The 23077-nt window shown below is 45.4% G+C and overlaps 1 protein-coding gene across 2 annotated transcripts in view; it reads left to right on the forward strand.

The window, feature by feature from the left end:
• Zfp831 (zinc finger protein 831) overlaps window positions 1-23077 on the forward strand; it is a 101875-nt gene that overhangs the window by 70941 nt on the left and 7857 nt on the right.

Here is a 23077-nt window from a genome sequence, read left to right on the forward strand (position 1 = left end):
AAGAGGAGGAGAGTGAAAAGAGAACTCTGCCTTGATCTCAAAAGGCTTTCATTTAAGGCCAGGGACACAAAGCCTGAGTATAAATAATCTTATTTAGAAACCAGAGTTAACTCGGTGGGTAAATTTCTTACTACAGAAGCACCAGGACCTGAGGTTGAACCCCAGAAGTCATGTAGAAAAAAGTCATGGGATTGTAACATCAGCAGGAAGGAGAGAGAGGCAGGGGGATCTCTGGGAGACCCTACCCAGCCAGCCTAGTTTACATGGTAAGTTCTAGTAACATATGAGCAACACTAGCTGGGTTCAGTAGTATATCTTAGTCTATAGTTATATCTATATACTAATATAGAGATATCTAAGAAGTCATGTGTCTGCAAGGGAATGCATGGGAAGAGTTGGAGGACAACAGGGGAAACTCGGAGATGAAGACAATCCTCGTGTGTGATGAGGAATTGACACCCACGATTGACCTTTGTCTTCACATGTACTCACATACGTACATGCATGTGAACCCACACCCCAAACCACATATACACCGCACACGCACACGCGCACACACACCGTTTAAAAGAAACAGAGATTTCACTAAACCTTTGCCTGTCATTGCCTGGATCAAGCGTTGACAAACTTCTTCTGTGAAGACCAAGCCACAGTGTTTTTTTGAGTTCGTAAGCCCCACCATCTGCATAGCAAGCGCTCAACCTCATTGCTGGAGAAAGCGTCTAGCCATGAGTAGGTGTGGCCGGGTGCCAATGAGACTTTATTTACTAAAACAAGCAGATCGGATTTGGCCTCAGACTACTGTTTGCCAGTTGCTGGTCCATGTAATCTACAGATATGATGGAGTTTATGCTAAGGGCTTGATATTTGGGGATTATCAGACAGAGCATATTCGCCAAGCATAAAGGGAGGTCATTGTATTTGTGGAGCGGGCAAACGGTGGAGCTTTTACTGATGCGTTGCATCACTGTGGAATTAAATATGACAAAGTCCGAGCTTCTCTCATCAAAACCAAAACCACATGGGTTTAGAAAGTTCTGTTTCTCTCACCTGGCACAGACCTGGTATAGGACTCTGTGGTGTGCTGAGGACCGGGACCTCCTCTGCCTTAGCTCTCGAATCCTTGTTCACATCCTAGAATGGCTGCCGTCGTTCCTGCTGTTAGATCGGTGCTCTCGTGAATAGGAAGGAGAGAGGAGAGGGCACGCACACTCCTGCGAGATTCATGCCTTGTAAATTATACACAACTTCCTCTTGTATTGGCTAAGCTGGAACTAAATGGGCTAGCCATGCTCAGCTGTAGAGGGAAGTGGAGAAAGCATGTTTCAGCCCAGCAGTCCTTCACACCTGCTGGGAAGTAGCCCCTTGCAGTGCCAAGGAAGGAGATCAGAAGGGGACCACGCAGAGGCCTGCCACACAAGTTAAGTTGCTAGCAGAAAGTCTAACGATTCTCCATTTGTTTCCTTGGAAGGAACTTGTTCAGTTTTCTTTTCTTCCGTGTGACTCTTAGATAGAGTTCACTTGCGAGTACCCAGCGGTCACGTGCACTTTACTTTCCATCTCTTTGGCCAGAACTGTTAAGTCCTGAGCCTCCTGCCTTTCTGAGCACAGAAAACTTTTACTCATCATAACACTCCCAGGGACAGTGACTGGAGAGACAGAAAGGGGTCGGCTTTGAAGTTCTCCTCAGGAACATGCCTCTGTTTCTCCTTTAAGAGTCTTCTTGTCAAATGTGCCACACTGTCTGTGAGCTTGGCCACCCATAGTTCCCTTCCTCTGCCTTTCTTCTTTCACCTGCCTGTCTCCCCTCCTGTACCCCAAGGAGTGAAGTCTCTCCTCTGTCTTCAAACAGCCAGGCTTGGTTTTACCATCCTCACCAAGCTGCTGCTTCTCGTTCCCAATCACTTAAGAAACCTGAAATTATGGTGAGGCATAGCTGTAACAGCAGAGAAACACCTTGCTATTGTTTACAGGGAAGGAGGCGTGAGAATCTGTCAAAACTCCTGGAGACAGTCCTATCATTTATTCATGCTTATTTCTGCTACCCCCCTCACCCACCACTCAGGGAGAGCCTGCCGATGTCTACACTGTGAGGGAATTCCAAGAGGAGACCCTCGCCAACCACTAACCACCGTCAACAAGGATGCCCTTTCCATCCCAGGGTGGTGCCTGCTGTCCTAGGGCTCATAGTCAGATGCTCTTCAAAACAGCTTCCGTTGGGAGGTCTTTACCTCCAAACTCCGCATTTGGCCTTTGAGGGAAACTACTTCTTTAAAAGGAGGAAAGCAACCACGAGCCTTGATGAATACACACCAACATTAAGTGGAGTTTGAAAAAAAAATGATCAGGGTTTACAATATAATTATAGTTGATGAAGAGAGAGGGACCCAGCCTATCGTCACCTCGCTTGCTTGCTCGCACATGGGAGGGCAAAGCAGCAGCAGGATAACCTGGAAACAAGATTTCCTCTAATGTGGTCTGACTTAGGCTATTCCACGGAGCCCACCTCAGCCCTTGATTCCCTTAGAATCTAAACTCTTAATATACCCTGGAATGAGCCTCCCCCAGAGTCTTCAAGTTGTGATAAAAGGGTGGGGAGTTAGCTTCATAAAGAGACTGGATTTGGGATTCTGAAAATAAAATTTGGAAGGTGGGCTAGTTTAGTCCAGTGCATTCATTTGCCTGCCTTTTAAACAGGGGTGTGTGTGTGTGCGTGCGTGCGTGCGTGCGTGCGTGCGTGCGTGTGTGTGTGTGTGTGTGTGTGTGACCAAGTAGCTGCTGCTAAAGTTGAAAGAAAAGACTTCAGGTTATCAGTGATATGGTCACCCTTGAAGAATAAGGAAGAAAATGCCAGTGTCCACTCTCTGTTCTCTACCCTGGGCTTGGATATGAGAGTTGGGATCTAGAATCACCTGGGACACAATCCCTAGATTTTGTCTTTGAAGGGGTTTCCAGACCCAGTTCACTGAGATGGGAAGACCTGCCTTACAAGTAGATAAATGGCATGGGCGGAGACTAATTGAATAAGGAGCCAGTGAGCTGAGCAACTGCATTCACTTCTCTCTGCTTCCTGACTGCGGTTGTTGTGACCAGATGCCTCATGCTCCTGCCACCAAGACTTATCTGCTGTGATGAACTGGACCCTTGAACTGCGAGCCAAGGTCAACCCTTCCTTAAACTGTGTTTGCCATACAGGTTGTTGAAGTCAGCAACAAGCTCATTGCTGAATGAGCACACACCCAAGAACCCGTACCTCTGTGTGCATGGCGGCCACAGCCTTACGTCTTCTCACGCGTCTGCTAAATTCTGAATGTGTGGCAGGAATCAGGGGGGGACCTTCAAAGGGTGTTCTGGAGCCTTTTCAATCTTGTGAATCAGAAACCACAACTCTAATCATTTGTGTTTGTTGCTGACGATGACTTAAATTAGGTCAGATATTTGTGGAGCTACAACACCCCTGACTTCTGAAAAAGAGTAGAGATAAGTTTACTCCCCTGTGTTGTGTGATAGTGCCTGGAGGGTGTATCCTGCTCGTGTGGCATGTCCTCTCTGAACATCTCCTATACTTTCCGTTTTGTTGATTGATATTGCTGGCATCAGACCTTCATCATAAGCAACCAATTCCTTCTACCTTAGCTGTCTTATAGGGGTAGTATAAGGCATGTGCATGGGCACGCGTGCGCGCGCGTGCGCACACACACACACACACACACACACACACACACACACACACACACGTGTAACTCGGGAGAATATGGGAGCCAGAGATCACATTATATCTTGCTCTTCAGAAACTATCACCCTGGTTTTTTGAGACAGTGTCTTCACTGGCCTGGAGATGTTCAAGTAGGCTAAACTGGTTTCAACCTAGTCCAGGGCTCCTCCTGTCCCCATCATCTGGAGCTGGGATTACTCATCATGCCCAGCCTTTTCACATGGGTTATGGAGCTCCACCTTAGTTCCTCCTGAGTGAAAGGCAAGAACTTTGTCAATGAAGTCATCTTCCCAGCCCTGAAATTCTTGCTGCTTTTGAATGGAGGTCCTGAATGATTGTTTGGGGCAGGGGGGTTACCAGCTAGTTGGTCCCAATAGTACAATGTCCCTGAGATTGCTAAAGAAGATGGCTAAAGATGAAGACAAAAAGCAAATGTGTGCTTATTTCAAAGACCATCAGGGATGGAGTGACACGCTGTGATCCCGTCTCAGAGGGGAACAAGGAGACAATGTGGGCTTCTGGAAGGCTCCTTAAGAGTCTGTGTTCTGAGATGCACAGAGTCCCCTACTTTCAACTTCTCCCCCAGGAAAAAGGGGTTTGCATAGGATGTCAAAGAACATTTAGGGCCCCGGGCTGTTTTTCAACTTTAAATACACTTTGAGAGAGACGCTGTGAATTTGCTTGGTCTCCCTTATTGTAAACATCTACTCTGAACAAGGTGCTGGGATAGCTGTGTCATTCTATGAACCCACTATCATGTAAGAAACTTCACAGTCTCTTTGTTGTCACAGAATCCCATCTGGAATACAACATGATATATAGCTGCCTCTCTGGGCTTCTCTTGGCTAGAACCGTTCTCAGACTTTCTCTGCGATGACTTCTGGAGTAGTACTCAGGATCTCATAGGATGATCCTCCAAGTTTTTCTAATGTTGCCTCATGATTAGACATGGCCTGTGGGGGCTAGGAAAGGGTTCCACACAGAGGAAAGCCATTTCTACCAACTCTGGGGTTATTGTCCCTGACCGCTTGGCCAAGGTCACACTTGTTGGGTTCTCCATGGTCAGGCTTCTTACCTTTAGAAATTCTGACTTTTTCTTTTGGCTCCTAGAAATGTCCAAGGCTGGGGTCCTTCTTTTCCCTCCACAGTTGTCTCAGAGACACCCTTTGCCTTCCATCGTTGGGAGTCTACCATGCCCCTGTTCCTTTTTCCTCTGACAGGAAAGCTACTTGCTATTCCTGCAGCAGGCTCCCTACTCAGTTCTTCAGAGCTACGATGTGAGGCTGAGGTCACCACAGCCTTTACCAACCCAAACTGTGACTGGAGAAGTAAATTACTTATATTTTCCTTGAAAAATATTTGATATGAACCACATTAAAATCCTCACTGAGAAAATATACCCCAAGCCTATAATCAGAGAGGAGATGATGTCTATAAAACAAAGAACCATAGGGTACATTGCCGTGCAAAAACCTACTTTAAAATTTTATTATTTGCCCCGTACAATTTCATCAGCTCCCGTCTCCTCGCTCCTTATTTATTAGAAGGTGGATACAGCTTTCTCCCTCAAATAAACATCCTAATAGCAGCCCATGAGCTAGTTCTCTCCCAGCAAGCAGGGGCCGGTGATGTTTACTGCAGAAAGATGGATAGCCTTGGGTCTTCATAAGGAGGGGAGACATATATCGGAAGCAAATAGACTAATCCTTTTTAAAAACAGGGCATTTGAAGGTTGAATTTGTATACGAAAGTTTCAAATGACCCAGACAGATGCCAGGGTTAGGTTACTGAATACAGAATACCAATTTTTCCCATTCTGGCCAATGATCAATTGCCTATCATCTACCATCAACCTATTGTGCCTTCCTGGGCATGTTTGGTATCCTAATAGACTCATCCCTCCTCCTGGGGTTGACCAATGTGCCTCTAAAGAAGTTGCCATGACTTGGTTGTACCCGTTTCTGTATATATACAACCACAAGATGTCTACATCTGACTCTGTCTACTCCTGGCCTAGCTACACTTTATGTTACCTCTTTCTTCTACCTTGTTCCTTCTCCAGTCGTGGGAAGAGACATGAACGCCAAGGGGTTCGAGGTTTGTTCTGAGAAGAAAGAGGTGGTCTTCTTCTGAGCCCTGGCTGACTTGGAACTCAGTATGTAGAACAGGCTGTCCTCGAACTCGCAGCAATCTCTTTGCCTCAGCACCCTGAGTGCTGGGATGGGATTACAGATGTGAGCCACCAGGCCCAGCTGGCAGAAAAGTCTTGGCATATTCCCTCAAAGACCTTTCTTCTAGAGGGCCAATCCTTCTCTTTCCTGTGAATGTGGGGGCTTTTCTTACAAGGCCCTTGACCTCAGAGGATGAACAAAGATATTTCTGGTGGGGGAAAGTCTGCTCTTGCCTCTTTCTGAAGTCCACACTGTGGACACATTCCACCACAAAAGTTCGTCGTGGCTTTTATCTTTTTGTTCCACCCTAGTTTAAGGGGAGGCTCTTTGCCTTTTCTTCTTCTTCTTTTTTTTTTCTCTTCCATTTTAAAGATCTTGAGGGGAAAGTGAGGAGTATAACAAAACTATCATATAGAAAATGTCCTCGAACCTGCAATCACCAGAGCTTGGTCGCCTTGTTTCTGCAAGAACCTGCAAGCTTGTTTCTCCCTACTGTGCCTTTGAAAGGTGATTATCCCCATCTGGCTGCTGAGGCCCTCTCCATCCTTCCCTGGAGTTTAGGGGCGGCTGGTTCAGACTCTGCACCCGAAAAACCATCACAGTAATAGGCACTATTTAGTAGTCTCTCCTGGTGGTTAGGAGGCCCTGTGGGAAGAAAAAGGATAGCCTTGGGTTCTCCAATAGTGGACACTTTGTTTTTGAGATCAGATGTACTAATCAGTTTTCAAAATGGCGGTTTTGAAGGTTGTTTTACATGCTGGTCTTAAATATACATGTGCGTGCACACACACATAATGCTCTCTCTCACACACACGCCAACACACTCGCACATGCGCACTCATACACACACACACACACACACACACACACACACACACATACATGTGCACATAAAAACCACCCTGAGAAAGGACGTGAGGACTAGGCTGGCCGTGCACCACCCCACATTGCTTTCTGCCTGTCAATGAGATGCCTCGAGTCTCTTGATGCTTTTTCTATAATCTATTTTTCTTCTGAGGACCATCAAGGATTTCCCTACGCAGGGTTATTTATAAAGGGCCTGCTTAAATAAAGGTATATTTATCGGTGATCAGTGCTCATTCAAAGTTAACAGGGTACCCCACAGCCAGCCCCAGATTAACAGTCTCTCAATGATACAGAGCCTAGAGCAAGGGTAAGGGCAATGGTTGGCTGTCCAACTCGGTCTTCAAATAGTTTTCCTTCTGACCTATGTCTCTGCCCTCCATCCTAATGTAAGTTAGTCAGGTCTAGCAAATTAAAATACCAGACACCAGTTAAAATCGATTTCTAGATGTTAAATATATATATACATATATATGTATATATATATGATTTATTTATTTTATATGTATGTTTTGCCTGCATGTGTGTCTGTGCACACATTTACTCCTGCTGCCCATGGAGGTCAGGAGAGGGTATTGGTTGTCCCAGAAGTGGGGTTATTGATAGTTCTGAGCCACCATGTGGGTTCTGAGAACCGAGTCCAGGTCCTCTGCAAAAGCATCAAGTGCTCTTTACCAAGGAGCCAACTCTCTGCCCTGGCATATTGTATTTCTAAACATAAATGTGTCCCAAATATTATGTCAGATGTGCCCATGTTCACAACGAAGTTACCTGCCTGTGACTCCCATGAACCAGGCATCCATATTTTGTGGGCAACCCTTTCTACAGCAATACAGAGGGGACGGAACAGCATCTCTCATCCTCTCAGCTCTCTCCCTGTGGGGAGTTTCAAATCTGATTTCTTTCCCTTATGCTGGTCAGCTGGAGGCTTCTTGCTCGTGTCTGTCCAGGCCGCCTGGGGTCCTTCTTCCAGCCAGGTGAATTTCTAGGCTGTTATTCCAACACTTAGCTGATTACCTCTTTTGAGACAGGAAACTGGTTTCTACCTGCGGGGCAACCTGCCCCCCTGGGGTTTCTGAAATCAGTGCTTTTGATTTGTCTCTCTCTTCTGTCCACCTGGACAGCTGTGCTCTGATGAGCATATTGCCGGCTCAGGATGTGGTCACCTCAGCAGGGCACTGTGGCTGGCCGGCCTAGGTAATGGAAGTTGTCCGCCATGAGGGGCCACATCCCATTTCCTTCTTTCTAAAAACTAGTGTGCAGAAAGGAAAGGGTTAATTGCCTGTTAATTGTTCTCTTTGAAATGGATGAGGAGGATGTCAAAGGTGGGCATTCTGGTTGAAAAAGGCACCCAGAAGCCACACTCCGGTGTGCGGTGTGCGCCTGCAGGAAAGGCCAGTCTACACCTCATTATCCACCTTGTGCCAGATCATCTCCTCACACCCTCTCCACCTTGTATTTATCAGAGCCTGAGTATGGACTTCCTTCCTGGATGGAACTTCCTCAATAATGAAGTATGCTTGACAGTAATTTGCAGCTTACAGGGGGGTTAAAGGATGTTCTTGTGAGAAAGCATGCTCCACCCGTTTTCCTCTGTGGTGGACAAGAGGCTTGGGTAACCTCGACTAATATCTGCTTTAAAAGAAGTTGAAACTTCTTAAAGTGACAGGCAGGCATGTTGTGGGCAATGCCATTTCTACCACCAGTGTTCCCGGAAGGCAGCGAAGGGTCCCTCCCACTCGCCCCCTTCCGGTACTTCCGGAGGGTGATGTTCCTCAGGGGCCCACAAGAGGAAGCTCCACCCACCACGCTCGCTCACGGTATCTCCAGACCGCATTCCTCGGTGGACACGCACACAATTTTCTCATTATCCTTCTGTCCCCATTCATACAGTGTAAGCTATTTTATTTCAAGACCACTGTGCTGGCTATGAGCCCCCAAGCCGTGTATTCCTTTTCTGGCTTGAATTTATGACGCATGTGTTTTAAAAACCAAGACAAGTCCCTCAGTAAAGCCTCATCCGCCATGTATGACTTATGGGTGTCTTTTCGCCACCTCTACATAACCTCAATCAGACTTGTCCATTACCCGTGTTCTCTGCGAGTGTTGTAAGAAAACCCTCTGACTTTCATCAAGAGGGTCCTCTTGTGTATGTAGGTGTCTCTACTTTGTGAAAACTTCTAAGTAGACAGGTGCTTTAGGAGTTCAGGGGAGCTATGATGCCTCAGCCCGGCCCAAGACCATCCTTGTGATGAGTCTGGGAGCAGCCTAAACTTCCTCATGGTTGCCTTCTTTTTCTCTGGGAAGGCCTGAATATTTGTTTTTTTTTCCCATATGCTTTTAGTTTCTCTATATAGTCCCCAAGATTGCTCCCCACACCTGCCAGCCTGTCCCTTAGGGGAATACTCTGTGTGGTTTATGTTCTTGTACCAAGGAGAAGCCCTCTTCCACATTCTTTCCCACGTGCATCTCAGATCACAGAATGAACTCCGTTGGTGAGTGCTGGGGTAAAATCTTTTGGGGAAGATCAGACATTTTAAAAATCACATTTATTTGTGGGGGTGGGGTGGGAGTATCACTTGTGCCTCAGCGTACATGTGGAGGTCAGAGGACATGTGGGAGTCATGTCTCTCCTTCCACCATGGAGGTTCCAGGGCTTGAACTCAGATCAGGCATGGTTGCAAACCCCTCTACCTGATGAGCCATTTTGCCGTCCTAGGTGTGTGATTTGTTTTCGTGCTTCTGATTCTGTGTGTGATGTGCACACCTTGTTTGTTGAGATGAGGTGTCTCACTGGCCTGGAGCTGGCCAATGGGCCCTGAAGGTCAGATATTTGTGTCTGTACCACGTCTCCACCCACCCTTCCCTTGCCCCTGATAGTTCTGGGGTTGCAAGCAGTTACTGCCATGTCTGGATCTCTTCTCCTCTCCTCTCCTCTCCTCTCCTCTCCTCTCCTCTCCTCTCCTCTCCTCTCCTCTCCTCTCCTCTCCTCTCCTCTCCTCTCCTCTCCTCTCCTCTCCTCTCCTCTCCTCTCCTCTTTCCCAGTCCCCCTCCCCCTTCCCTTCCCTCCCCCTTCCCTCCCCTCTTCCCCTCCCCTCCCCTTCCTTCCCCTTCCCTTTTCCCCCACCTCCTCTCCTCTCTCCTTTTCCCCTCCTCTTCTCTCCTCTCCTCTCCTTCTTTTAAAACATAGGCTCTGGGACCAAATTTAGGTACTTTTGCTTGCTGGGTGAGCACCTTATAGAACAGGCCGCCTTCCCAGCCTGAGCTAAAGGATCTTTCCAAGGCCATATTTATTTTTGACCCTCTCTCTTTTCCCACCTGTGCTTTTGGGTTCACTCACAAGCTTGTGAGCCACTGAGTTTTGGGGTTGAAAGTGTTTTTTAAGCAGACTGGCTGCAGTTTTGTTGAGTGTAACCAAGAGCTCCCAGGGTCAGAAAGAGCTCTACCTCCGGTTTCCTGTCACAAAAGAGAATTTCTAGAGCTGGTGTGAGGTCGCACAGTGACTTTGTAGGAGTCTGTAAGAGTTGGATCCATCTACCCCATTGTCGCTCTTGCTTTGCAACTCCTGCCTCAACTTTTCCGAGTTCAAGACCATGTGATCTACTCATAGGCAGCTCGGCTGACTCGTAATACGCTATGGTGAAGCATGAAAGAACTTATGACCGAGTCCTTTGTTATTTAATGGGTCTCCATGGAAACCACACCAAGTTTCTGTAGAGAAAACACTACTTCAGTGGGTCCTCGTGCAGACTGTATCGCAAGATGAAGCCATGAAGAAAACACTTCAGCATCCCGTGTCCATCCACTTAGTCTCTGTCTCTGTCTCTGTCTCTGTCTCTGTCTCTCTCTCTCTCTCTCTTTCTCTCTCTCTCTCTCTCTCTCTCTCTCTCTCTCTCTCTCTCACACACACACACACACACACACACACACACACAGGCAGGGCAGAAAGTGTTGGCTTTTGAGTGAGCTTCACCATGAACTTTTCTTCTTCTTTAAAGAAACCTTTGATCTACTTCTATTCTTCTACCTTGGTCTCAGTCCCCTCACTTTTAAGAATATTGTCTCTGCCCTTCCACTCTTATTGTTTGGAAGAAGTTTCAGTGTGCTGGCTTTCCCAAGGCCTCTCTCCCTCAGCACAGAGGGAAGAGATGGCAGGGGCTAGCACTGTGAGAGGAAGGAAAATGGACAGAGATGTACACTCAGAAGGAATGAAACCATGGCCTATTCTCGTGGCCTTTCTGACATTTGGCATTTGATCAAAGATTGAAACTCTCTCTGGGTATCTATCTTTTCACACAGACTACACCTAATTTTGTTTCTCCCTAAGGTGATTGAAAAAACCAGAATTGATGGGGGCCAGCTCCCATGGTCTCTTTCTCGTCTCTGCTTCTCCTTTGATATAAGTATGTCTCCCTACCCCAGCCCTCCCAGGATTAATGGGGCAGCCAAGAGAAGATCTTTCTTCCTGGCTATTATCATTGAAATGGATCAATTTCTCCTTTTTAAAGATGCAAGGAAAAATGAGCTCTCCCAAATAACTCAGTTATATTTTGAGAAATGAAGTGCCTTTGACAGGCTCATTCAGTTGTAAGAAATATTAAGAAGTAATGATTCAGACTCTCTCTCTCTCTCTCTCTCTCTCTCCCTCTGTGTGTGTGTGTGTGTGTGTGTGTGTGTGTGTGTGTGTATGTGTGTGTCCCCATGTGTCTGTACACAAATGTGTATGTGGGCATGTACACATGGAATTGAGAAGCACCTCAGGGTGACATTCCTCAGTAGCCATTCACCTTGTGTTTTGAGATGTAATTTTCTCTGGGATCTGGGGCTCAACCATTAGGCCAGATGATCAGGCCACCTGACTCCACCTCCCCAGCTCTGAGATGACAGGTGCACACTACCACGCTCAGTTCCTTACACAGTGCTGGAGATTTAACCCAACTCAGGTCCTCGTGTGTGCAAGGCAATCACTTTAGCTCATGAGATATCTCTTCAGCCTTGGGGGTGGGTTACTCCAGTTCCGTCTCAACACATTTCAGTGCTGGTATTACTACTGCTGCTGCTGCTGCTGCTACTTCTTCTTCTTCTTCTTCTTCTTCTTCTTCTTCTTCTTCTTCTTCTTCTTCTTCTTCTTCTTCTTCTTCTTCTTCTTCTTCTTCTTCTTCTTCTTCTTCTTCTTCTTCTTCTTTGTTTGTCTTCATCTCCTTCTCCTCCTCGTGCTCTCCTCCTCCTTCTCCTTCTCCTCCTCCTCCTCCTCGTGCTCCTCCTCCTCTTCCTCATGCTCCTCCTCCTCCTCCTCCTCCTCCTTCTTTTCTTCTTCTCTACCCCAAACTCCTCCACCCTCTTCTTATATTTTTAGGTGCAGGCTGTGATTTGGGCAAAAATAGTTTAATTTGAAGACTGATTTTGAACATGACTCTACTACATGTATTGATATGTAGAAAACTAACCTTCAAAAGAGAAATGTTAAATTAATTGGCCTTTGCCAAAGAAGTTGTAAGAATCTGAGCAGACAAAGGCAGACTCTGAAGTAAAGTCTGACTACTTCAGAGAGACAAAGTTTCAGAAATTTGCAGTAGAAGAAAGATACGCTCTTCTCCAGAGTAAGATTTCGACAAGTGTCATCTTCTGCTCCTTTGACCCCATTTCTCAGGGGAGCTGGGGTTGAGGTCTATGGCCATGATGACTCTCCATGGTTTGGGAAGACATTTCCATGATTCCTGAGGCTGTCCACTTCTGACACTTGAACCAGATGAGGTGCCCTTATGCATAATTTGCAGCCCATCTCTTTGTGGCATTTACCACGGCAGCAATCAGTGGATAATTAGGCTCTAATTCCTTCTCTTCAGCCAAGTGAACACTACATCAACTGTCCAGAACTTAATTCCTTCAATTATTAGCAATGAACCTGTATTTAACTGCGGGGGAAGGCGGGGTGGGGATTTTTATCTATTCTTATTCCTTGTCTCTAAGTCTTCTTTGGAAACTTCATATAACTAAGAGACATATTTTAACTGGGCATATACACAAATACATAGACACACATATACATATAAGTTCACACCACACACACACACATATACACACTCTCTCTCTCTCTCTTTCTCTCTCTCTCTCTCTCTCTCTCTCTCACACACACACACACACACACACGCACCCTTGTGTAGTTAGCTTTCATTATTTAAAAAACTAAAGAAGTAAAATTCTCTGACGGGTGTCCAGAGATAAAAATGTTTACCTAATTGTAAAAGGCAGAAGAACGAGGTGTTGTTGTGTGTGTGTGTGTGTGTGTGTGTGTGTGTGTGTGTGTGTGTACCTTGTGTGTACACCTCGTGTGTACTATGAAGAGTTGGGGGTTATGAGTAGGTGCCTCCATTCTGTCACAGACCAGCCCAGAATGTTTTCTCTAGCAGAATCAAGATGGCAGCCTGAGCTGCAGGGCTCCCTCACCCACGGACTCCCTCCCTTTCCTCTGATGAGAGCTAATGGGTCTGCAACATTATTTTTCCTGTCAAAATTAATAGGAGATATTCTTTCCCAAAGCCATTATTTAAGTAATATTGCTTACAGAATTGCTGAAGCAGGATAACACCTCCTTCTGCAGGGCGTAAATCTTCTGAAACGATGAAGCTTAAACACATCAATTATACCCAAAGCCCGAACTTTTCCTCTTCCATTTTCATTTAGACTTAAGAAAGTTTGAAATTAATGACCCATAAAGTAGATTCTCTTGAATTAATCTTGGCACTAAAGAATTCAAATAATATTAACACCCCCCCCCATTTAGTTTCCTTTCTTCTCTGCAAATTGTCCTTTATTTTAAAGCATTCTCTTAATTGTCTGGCCATGATTAAAGGTTTGACTTACCGAAAGGTTTTAAGTATACTTCCCCACTCAAGTACAGTGTGTTTTCTTGTTGTTGTTGGTATTTGGCAGAGGTGAGGAAGGATGGTAAGTGAAGGGTTCTCAGACTGATCTCCTTTCATGGAAGAAGAGAGACTTGAAAGGTGGGTCGGAAGAGACAAGGTTGGAAACAAAAAGTCACACAAAGACACCACAGATTTGGTTAGATATGAAAAACACCAACAACACCTCTTCTCCCTCTTCTTTTCCTGAGTCCCTCAGCTTTGCTAGAGAAACTAAACTTTAGTCAGCAGCCCGAGGGTCCATCTCCCACCGTAAGCAACATGTTCTGACCCTCTGGCAACAGGCGTGGCTTTCCTCTGCATCTTTACGAATGTGTGCCTGTGCCAGGACGCTTCCTCCTCGTTGTGTTCAGTTCAAATTTTAGAGGCGACATCATAATTTGCCTCGTAGTTTTTCTTTACAACAAACAGCAACAACAGCAAGTGGCCAAGACAAAAACAAGAACTCATTCCCACAAACCCTACATGGTCAGCTTGGTGCACTGCCTGCCTCCCACATCTCTCTCCACACAGACAGAATCATGAGTGGACACTGCAGACACAGTTAACAAAAGGATCACATCGTATGTGGTCAAAAGCAGTAGGATGTCTTTTGAGTTAATTCTCTCTCTCTCTCTCTCTCTCTCTCTCTCTCTCTCTGTGTGTGTGTGTGTGTGTGTGTGTGTGTGTGTGTAGGGTTGAGGTGCTTGTACGTATGTGTACATGTGTGGGTAGGTAGGTATGCTTGTTAAAGAGTACATGTAGAGGTCAGTCCTCTTTTTGCATTATTTAGATTTCAGGGATTAAGTTGTGTGGTTTGTATTGGCCCCATCTCTCTCTCTCTCTCCCTCTCTCCCTCTCTCCCTCTCTCCCTCTTCCCCTCCTCCCTCCTCCAACCCCTGTCCCCTCTTCCTCTCCCCCCTTTCTCTCTCTCTCTCTCACCCCCCAACACACACACTCGAAGAAGTTCATGACTTGATCACCTCAGCTGAGGTAGGAAGACCACTGTGAGTGTTGGCATTCCCTGGACAGCGGACTGTGGACTGCACAGAGTGAGCAGGGACTATGGAGTGAGCTTGCTGCTCCTCGTACTCTGCTTCCTGATAAGCTGCTTCCAGCTCCTGCTGCTGTCTTGACTCCTTGCCATGGTGGACTGCACCCTTGAACTGGGAGCCAGAATCAGCCCTTTCTCCTTCAAGTTGCTCTTGTCAGTGTTTTATCATAGCAATAGGGAAGGAAACCAAGATGAGCAGCAAGAAGCAATTCTTTCCTTCTTACACATCTTGTGCAAAATTCTCTCTAAACACACACACACACACACACACACACACACACACACACACACACACACACACGAATAAAAATCTCTCCATTTATTTGCCCAACTTCTACTCTGTTGACAGCAATTTCTGACATCGGTTTCTCTAGACCCATTGCTCTAACATTTTTCACTCCAAGAGCCATGACCTATCGGATGGCGTTACGAATATTACCTCACTTTGCAATGCTACCAAATTACTTTCCTGAAGTGGGTCTCACAGTGTGGCAAATACTTTCACACTATTTCATATCTTCTACACTTTTTGACAAAGCTTTTTTTTTAGCCCAGGGTGTCCCCAACCCTCCCCCGGTATAATGTAGCACAACACAACGTTTCTGATCCTCCTGCTTCTGCCTTACAAACCCTGGAGGTCCACCATGCCTGGCTAAATAGTATTTTTTTTTATTATCCAAGGTTAAGTTTGCTCTATTGGTCTGGTCCTTGTACTTGAGTGTTTTAAATACTAGGTAGGAGGAAGACAGGCCACAGTTTTGACTTCTAATGGTCAAATTCAGGGCACAGGGCTGTTGGGTAAATACAGTTTATGTTTAGAAAATAACAATGATAAAAGGCATGTAGAATACCAATTTCCGTGTATTTCTTGTAAACTCTGGGCACGTATGCTGAATGAGCAAGAATTTCTGCCCTCTCTTGACTTTCTCTGTTGGATCCGAGGGTCAGGAATGTCTCTTCGGGGTCTGGTCCCAATGTCCCTGCACCCAGGCAGCCTTTTTTATTGCTATCAATTTAATCTCTTTACATTGGATTGCAGCCCTCCTCCTCCAAGTTCTTGCCTTACATGGCTCTTCACCTCAGCCCCCCTTACTTTCCTCTCTGAGAAGGGGGAGGTCCCTTTGATACCGATCTACCCTGGCAACCCAAGTCACTGCAGGACTCGGTACATCCTTTCCCACCAAGGCCAGGCAAGACAGCCCAGTTAGGGGAGCAGGATCCACAGGCAGGCAACAGAGTCAGGGTCCCCCCACTCCAGTTGTTAGGGGACCTGCATTAAGACCAAGCTGTGCATCTCCTATTTAAGTGGAGGGGGTTTAGGTCTAAAATACACATGCTCTTTGGTTAGTGGTTCAGTCTGTTCATCTTGTGGAGTCTCTATCCCCTCTGGGTTCCTCAATCCTTTCCCCAACTTTTTCACAAGACTTCCCAAGCTCCATCTAATGTTTGGCTGTGGGTGTCTGCATCTGTTTTGGTCAGCTGCTGGGTGGAGCCTCTCAGAGGGCAGTTATGTTAGGAACCTGTCTGCAGTCATCACACAGTATCATTAATAGTGTCAGGGATTGGTGCTTGTCCATGGGATGGGTTTCAAGTTGAGCCAGTCATTGTTTATTGGTTGGCCATTTCTTAGTCTCTACTCCATTTTTGTCCCTGTACTTCTTGTAGGCAGGACACATTCTGGGTTGATTGTTTTGTGGGTAGATTGGTGTTCTTATCCCTTCACAGGACGTCCTGCCTGGCTATGTGAAGTGGCTACTTCAGGTTCCATATCCCCTACTGCTTAGGGGCTCAGCTGGACCTACCTTCATAGAGTCCCTTGGAGCCTCCCCATCCCAGGTCTCTGCCACCCCCTCCCCCATTTCTGTCCACTCTCCTGGCCATCTTAACCTAGCCCTCCCTACACCCAACCCCCCCATTCCCCTCCTCACCCTTTCTCCCACAAAGTTCCCTCCCTCTATCCACCTCCAATGGCAATTTTATTTTCCCTTCTGAGTGTAATTCAAGCATCCTCCTTTGGGCCTTCCTCGTTACTTGGCTTCTTTGGGTCTATGGATTGTAGCCTGATTATCTTGTACTTTATGGCTAATGTCTAGTTATCAGTGACTACATATCATGCATGTCCTTTTGAATCTGGGGTACCTTACTCAGAATGGTATTTTCAAGTTCCATCCATTTGGCAAATTTCATGACACCATTGTTCATATTGAAGTTGTATTCCATTGTGTAAATGAGCCACATTTTTCGTATCCATTCTTTGGTTGAGGGGCATCTGGGTTATTTCCAGTTTCTAGCTATTATGAATAAAGCTATTATGAATATAGTGGGGCAAGTGTCCTTGTGGTATGGTGGGGTATCTTTTGGGTATGTGCCCAGGAGTGGTATAGCTGGGTCTTGAGCTAGGACTATTCTCAATTTTCTGAGAAACCACCAAATTGATTTTCAGAGTGGTTGTGCAAGTTTGCAATCCCACCAGCAATGGAGGAGTATTCCCCTTGCTCCACATCCTTACCCGCACATACTGAGGCTTGAGTTTTTGATCTTATTCTGATGGGTATAAGGTATAATCTCAGAGTTATTTTGATTTATATTTCCATGATGAATAAAGACATTCAATAATTCTTTAAGTCTTCTTGACCATTCGAGAGTCTTCTGTTGAGAATTCTGTTTTAGCTCTGTACCCCATTTTTAAAAATTGGGTTATTTGGGTCGTTGGTGTTTAACTCCTTGAGTTCTTTATATATTTTGGATATTAGCCCTCTATTGAATGTAGGGTTGCAGATCCTTTCCTGATCTGTAGGCTGCCATTTTGTCATGTGGACAGTATCTTTTTGCCTTACAGAAGCTTTTCTGTTTCTTTAGGTTCCATTTATCAATTATTGATCTTAGAGTATGAGCCATTGGTGTTCTGTTCAGGAAGTGGACTCCTGTGCAGTGCATTCATGACTTACTTCCTTCTTTCTGTTTTATTAAACTTAGTGTATCCAGTTTTATGTTGAGGTCTTTGATCCACTTGGACTTGAGTTTTGTGCAGGATAACAAATATGGATCTATTTGTATTCTTCTACATGTTGATAGCCAGTTAGACCAGCACCATTTGTTGAAGATGCTTTCTTTTTTCCATTATATGGCTTTGACTTCTTTGTCAAAGATTAAGTGTCTGGGTGTGTGGGGTTATTTCAGTCTTTGAGTCTACTCCATTGGTCAACCTGTTGTCTCTATACCAATACTATGAAGTTTTTATTTTTTTTTCCTTTCTTTTTTTCGGAGCTGAGGACCGAACCCAGGGCCTTGCGCTTGCTAGGCGAGCGCTCTACCGCTGAGCTAAGTCCCCAGCCCCGCCCTGTGCAGTTTTTATTACTATTGTTCTGTAGTACATCTTTGAAGTTAGGGAAGGTGATACCTCCAGAAATCCAGAAATTCTTTTATTGTGCAAGATTGTTTTAACTATCCTAGGTTTTTCATTTTTCTAAAAAGTCTACCAGAGGACTCCTACAGCTAATAAACACCATCAGCAAAGTGGATGGATACAAAATTAACTCAAAAAAAAAATCAGCAGCTGTCCTTTATACAAATGCTTAAACAGGCAAAGCAAAAAAAATCAGGGAAACAATGCTTTTCACAATAGCCATAAAATACCTTGATGTGACTCTAACTAAACAAGTAAAAAACCTGTATGACAAGAACTTCAAATCTCGAAAGAAAGAAACTGAAGAAGATACCTGAAGATGGAAAGATTTCCCATGCTCATGGATAGGCAGGATTAACAGTGAAAGTGGTCGTCTTACCAAAAGTCATCTACAGATTTAATGCAATCCCCATCAAAATTCCAACACAATTCTCTGCAGGCCTTGGAAGGATAATACTCAACTTCCTATGGAAAAATAAAAACCCAGGCAGCCTCTTTTATGAATTTTGTCAGGTCTTTGCCAGTAAGGAGACCTCTCTAGTGCCCCACACTCTCCTTTCTCTCTGCTTGAGGAGCTCTGTTTTACACAGACCACCTAGGCTGATTTTCCTCAGTAAACCGAGAGAAGGACATTCCTAGGGATGCTGCCTGGGGAGTTCTGAACACTTCACCAGCCAGGGTGAATTGTGTCTCATAACCAGGTTTTAAAACCTGGTTATTAACCCCACCTGCAGAGCTAAAATGAGCTAGATCACATGATCCAGACACAACGCTTCACCTTGGAAATGAGACTCAAGGCAGATGACAAGGACAGGTGTCCCAAAGGAAGAGTTTTCTCATGGCATACACATAAAGGCACAGATTTCTAAATATTATATACAGAGGACTGCCAGTGATCCTGTACCCTGCCTCTGTTGATTGCTGTGTGTTTTAATGCTTTTACTCATGGGCAGTGCCCTCCTTGGCCATGTCTTCTGCCCTGGGTCTTGGCTCCTGGCCTGGGGCCTGAGATTCTGTAGGGTTCTTCTCAGAGAGGGGCTCTGAGGTATGGCGGTCCTTCTTTCTCTGACAGGCCCCCCTACATCTCTTATAATGACCTCCTCCTCTGTAGCTCTTTTTATTATTAGGATTAATGGAGGAGTATTAATTCTTTCTCTAAAGCTGTTAGTTAAATCACAGTTCTCTGAAACTGCTGAGATGGAATAATTTCTCCCCGCTCCTGGCCGCGTGGATCTGAAGGAGTGATGAGCTTCTCTTGCAGTTTTGTTGATTGCGTCTAGGGAGGGACCCACACATAGTTTTCACTGGAAAACAAGAGACCTTAGAAATAAGAAGTCTTAAAGTGCCAGTTCGGGTTCAGCCTCCGCATTTAATGGTCTCGGTGACGGTTCTTTAGTCATCTTCTGTTTCTTTGTTTCCTCCCATGATTTCAGAACCCATATCTGAAGGGTACACTTTTTAAAGTTTTTTTAAAAAGGGTTTTTAAAGACTCGTGACAAGATTTTTGAGCACCATTTTGTCCTAAACATAGTCAAAGGTACAGGGTGTCCATGAGGGGAGAGTGCTTGGCCTGATTGCCTCTCATCAAAGAAACCCAAGTGCCTAGAGCCACTGAGAGACCGAGAAGAGAGACAGGAGGACTCTGAGGAGAACTTTCAAAAGATTGCATTAGAACAGAAATACCAGAGGCTCCACTTGATCAACACACTTTTCCGGTCCTCTCTCGGGTCCCTCCCGCTGGTAGAGCTGGAGGCTGAAGCTGTTTCTGCCAGCACTCCAGCCGCCCACCAGCCACTGGGTTTGCCATTACTTCCTGGCTGCCTTCAGCATCCAACAGTGCCCATCTTTTTTCTCTGCCCAGGAGGACTGACGGCTCTCTGCCACCACAACACACCATCCTGTTTTCCTGAAGAGATTACATAAGCAGTAGGATGTGAGTAACATGTGAAGGTACCCTCAGACCATGCGCCAGCTGTACAGAGGGGCTCTAGGAAAAATCTGTCCCATAGTGACAAGGCTGAATAATTCAGATTTATTAGTCTTATAGCCCTGGGGACAGGCACTCTTTGGACGGTTTCAACTCTTCCTGTGGACAGAGGCTGGGACATAACCTTGCTGTCCGAGCGTCATCTTGTATCATATTCCATAATGCAGATAATACCTGCTTGGTGACGTCTTGTGTGTATGTGTGATTATGGCTCAGTAAGCAAAGGCATGTGTAGTCAAATCTGATGGCCTGACGTCAATCCCTGGGACCCACATGGCAGGAGGAAAGAACCAACTCTTGAAAGTTGTCCTCTGAGCTCCACAGGTACACTGTGGTCTATGTAACCCCACAACAGTAATCATAACAAATTAAGAATAAGGTAAGTCTCTGTCCCCCTTAGATAGCAATTCCCGTGAGGTGGTCTCAGCTTCCCTTACCATTGAGCAGACACCTTAGCTCTTGGTACAGTATTGGCTGCACTCAGTGTCTGGTCAATATTCAAGTTCAACGATATAGGCTCCAAAAATACAGACTTAAAATGCACTCGATAAACACTTAAATAAATGAGCAGGTAACCGTTCGCGTCGTGATTAGTTTTAAAGATCTGCCCAGCCTTCTTGTAAGTGATTGCTCGCTTTGATTGCCAGCACATCGTGCGCTCCTTAATGGCAGAGACACTTTGGAACAATCTAATCTCAAATCAATTACCAGTCCCAGAGACAAACCCACCTTCCTGTTTACAATTTCCACTTGCTTAGGGGGGCAGATTCACTTTCCTACTTCAGATTTCTGAGTCTGTGGTTTCCACATGAATAGAGTTTGGGGAGGTATTGGGACAGGCCAAAAGAAATTATTCAAATTACTCACATTTTGAGATAATGATATTTGAGTAATCCATTTATTAGCATTTTAATAAGGCCTGGAAATGAGACGGCCCGCCGGAAGCAGATCTGACATCAAAGGGGCCGATAATCCCACTGTCAGCTCTGCCCTGTTGTCTCTGCCTGCGCTTTCTTTTTAATTATTTTACAGTTTCTTATAGCCTTTTCAAGAGGGCTAAATTTGCAACTCCTGTAACCGCTTAAGCAGCCTCTTCCTCCTGACGTGGCACGACAATTATTTCTGAGAGAAATTATTAAGAGTGCGTGCGGCCTTTAATCAGAAGAACACGCAGCAGAGAGCCTCGGCAAGAGACAAGTCCCTAATAAGATTCCTGTAATTGAGTGTGGGCAGCCGGGTTCTGAAGATGCGTGGAGACGGCAGAATCTGTAATTCTGAAGATGAGGGGAAGTGATTCATCGGGTGTAGAGCTGAAGCCTAAACAGGGTGGCATTTGCACTTTAAAATTTGACCGGCACACGGCTTACTTTTTGAGAGGGGCCATTCATTCCAAAGCAAGTTAGTGTCCTGCCTTAATAATCCAAATTAGTTTAACACACTTCGGTGACATTTTTTTGGGGCATCTTTCACAATTATTAGAGATAATTCACTTTTCTCTGTAGACTGTGGGGTTGAAAGCAAATTAAATCAATAGATTTTTCTTTCTTCGCTCTCCCCTAGGAACCAGAAGTTATCAGTCAAATGTTCGCACGACCTTTCTGCTTAAGCTTAAGAACCCAAGCAACCTGTTGGGGAGACATTTGGCTAATCTGATTATTTTCTCTATACAAATTGGTTTTTATTTCTTAATTGAATTGAATGAATTGCCTGGTCCTTTTGTCACTGTGGGGATGAACTCTGAGCGACTTAGATTGAGCGGCTATCTTCGGCACACCACGGGGCCATACACGTGTTAGCTGTTGTGACAACTTCCTGTTGACATGTTACAGGTGAGGATGGGGCAGTCTTTGGAGACTCTCCACTTTGAGTCTCACTGCTCTGGCTGAGATATGGAATCTGGGCTCTGAGACGACCCCAGGAACCTGGAAATGGCTTTCCTACCTCTCATCCGTTCTCCCTCCTAGCCTATCTTCAGCTGCCGTCCACCCATTCTGTTTTCTTTGGGAACCCTGGGAGAACTTAAGTGTCTAATGGGTTTGCGATACCCATGCCATAGGAGATGATTCAGGGAGGTGATACCATGTGTGGAGAGATCAGGTGCACACGCATTGTTTGTTCTGGGCTCACTGGCCCGGAGCTCACTCACTGGGCCTAGGCTGACTGGTCAGCAAGACCCAGGGATCCTCTTGTCTTTGCATTTCCTGTTCTGGGATTATAAGTACATACATTGTATCCAGCATTGCTTTTAAGTCTCTAATTTAGACCCTATAACAATGAGGCTTCAATGGAAAAATACCTGCAAAGACCACTAAATTGTTTCCTAAATAACCATTTCTTTTCTGTCTTTTTTCTTCGTCATTTATTCTTCCCTCCTTCAATTTTCTTGCCTTGTCCCCCCTCCCACCTTCTCTTTCTCCCTCTTGATCCCCCTCCCCTCCTCTGTTCCTTCATTCTTTTTAAATTGGGGGGGGGGAGAACCCACAGAATTTATTACATGCCAAAGGCATGAGTTTTAGCTTGCCCAGAGAGAAATCAAACCATAGACAGTTTGATTTTAATATCAAACTGGGGAGTGATTTTAATATGTTCCTAGAAAGGTAAACAGGGGAAGTGGTGAGGACCTCAGAACTTATTAACTCCGAGGAAAACAATTTTGTTTTTTACAAAGGCAATGCAATATCATTGTTGAGTGCAGCTCAGTGGCGACAGGTGTGCACCTAGACGAGGTATTGACTTAGAAGAGCCACCTACACAAGGCACAGCATCAGGGGTGTGCACGCAAGGGCTGAGAGGATGGAGGTGACAGTTGTGCTCTGTGCAAGGGAGCCAGAGTCTTGAAAGGAGAGTCTTAGAGGAATAGCTGCTCTCTTCTGATGTTGCAGGAGGTCATATAGGTCAACTTGTAAACCTTGAAGTATGAGAGAGAGAGAAAAAAAAATCTCGGAATACTCCAAAATGAAACGAAATGGCTGTGCGGG

The sequence above is a fragment of the Rattus norvegicus genome, chromosome 3 (genome assembly GCF_021556685.1).
Source record: "Rattus norvegicus strain SHRSP/BbbUtx chromosome 3, alternate assembly SHRSP_T2T, whole genome shotgun sequence".
NCBI lineage: Eukaryota > Metazoa > Chordata > Mammalia > Rodentia > Muridae > Rattus > Rattus norvegicus.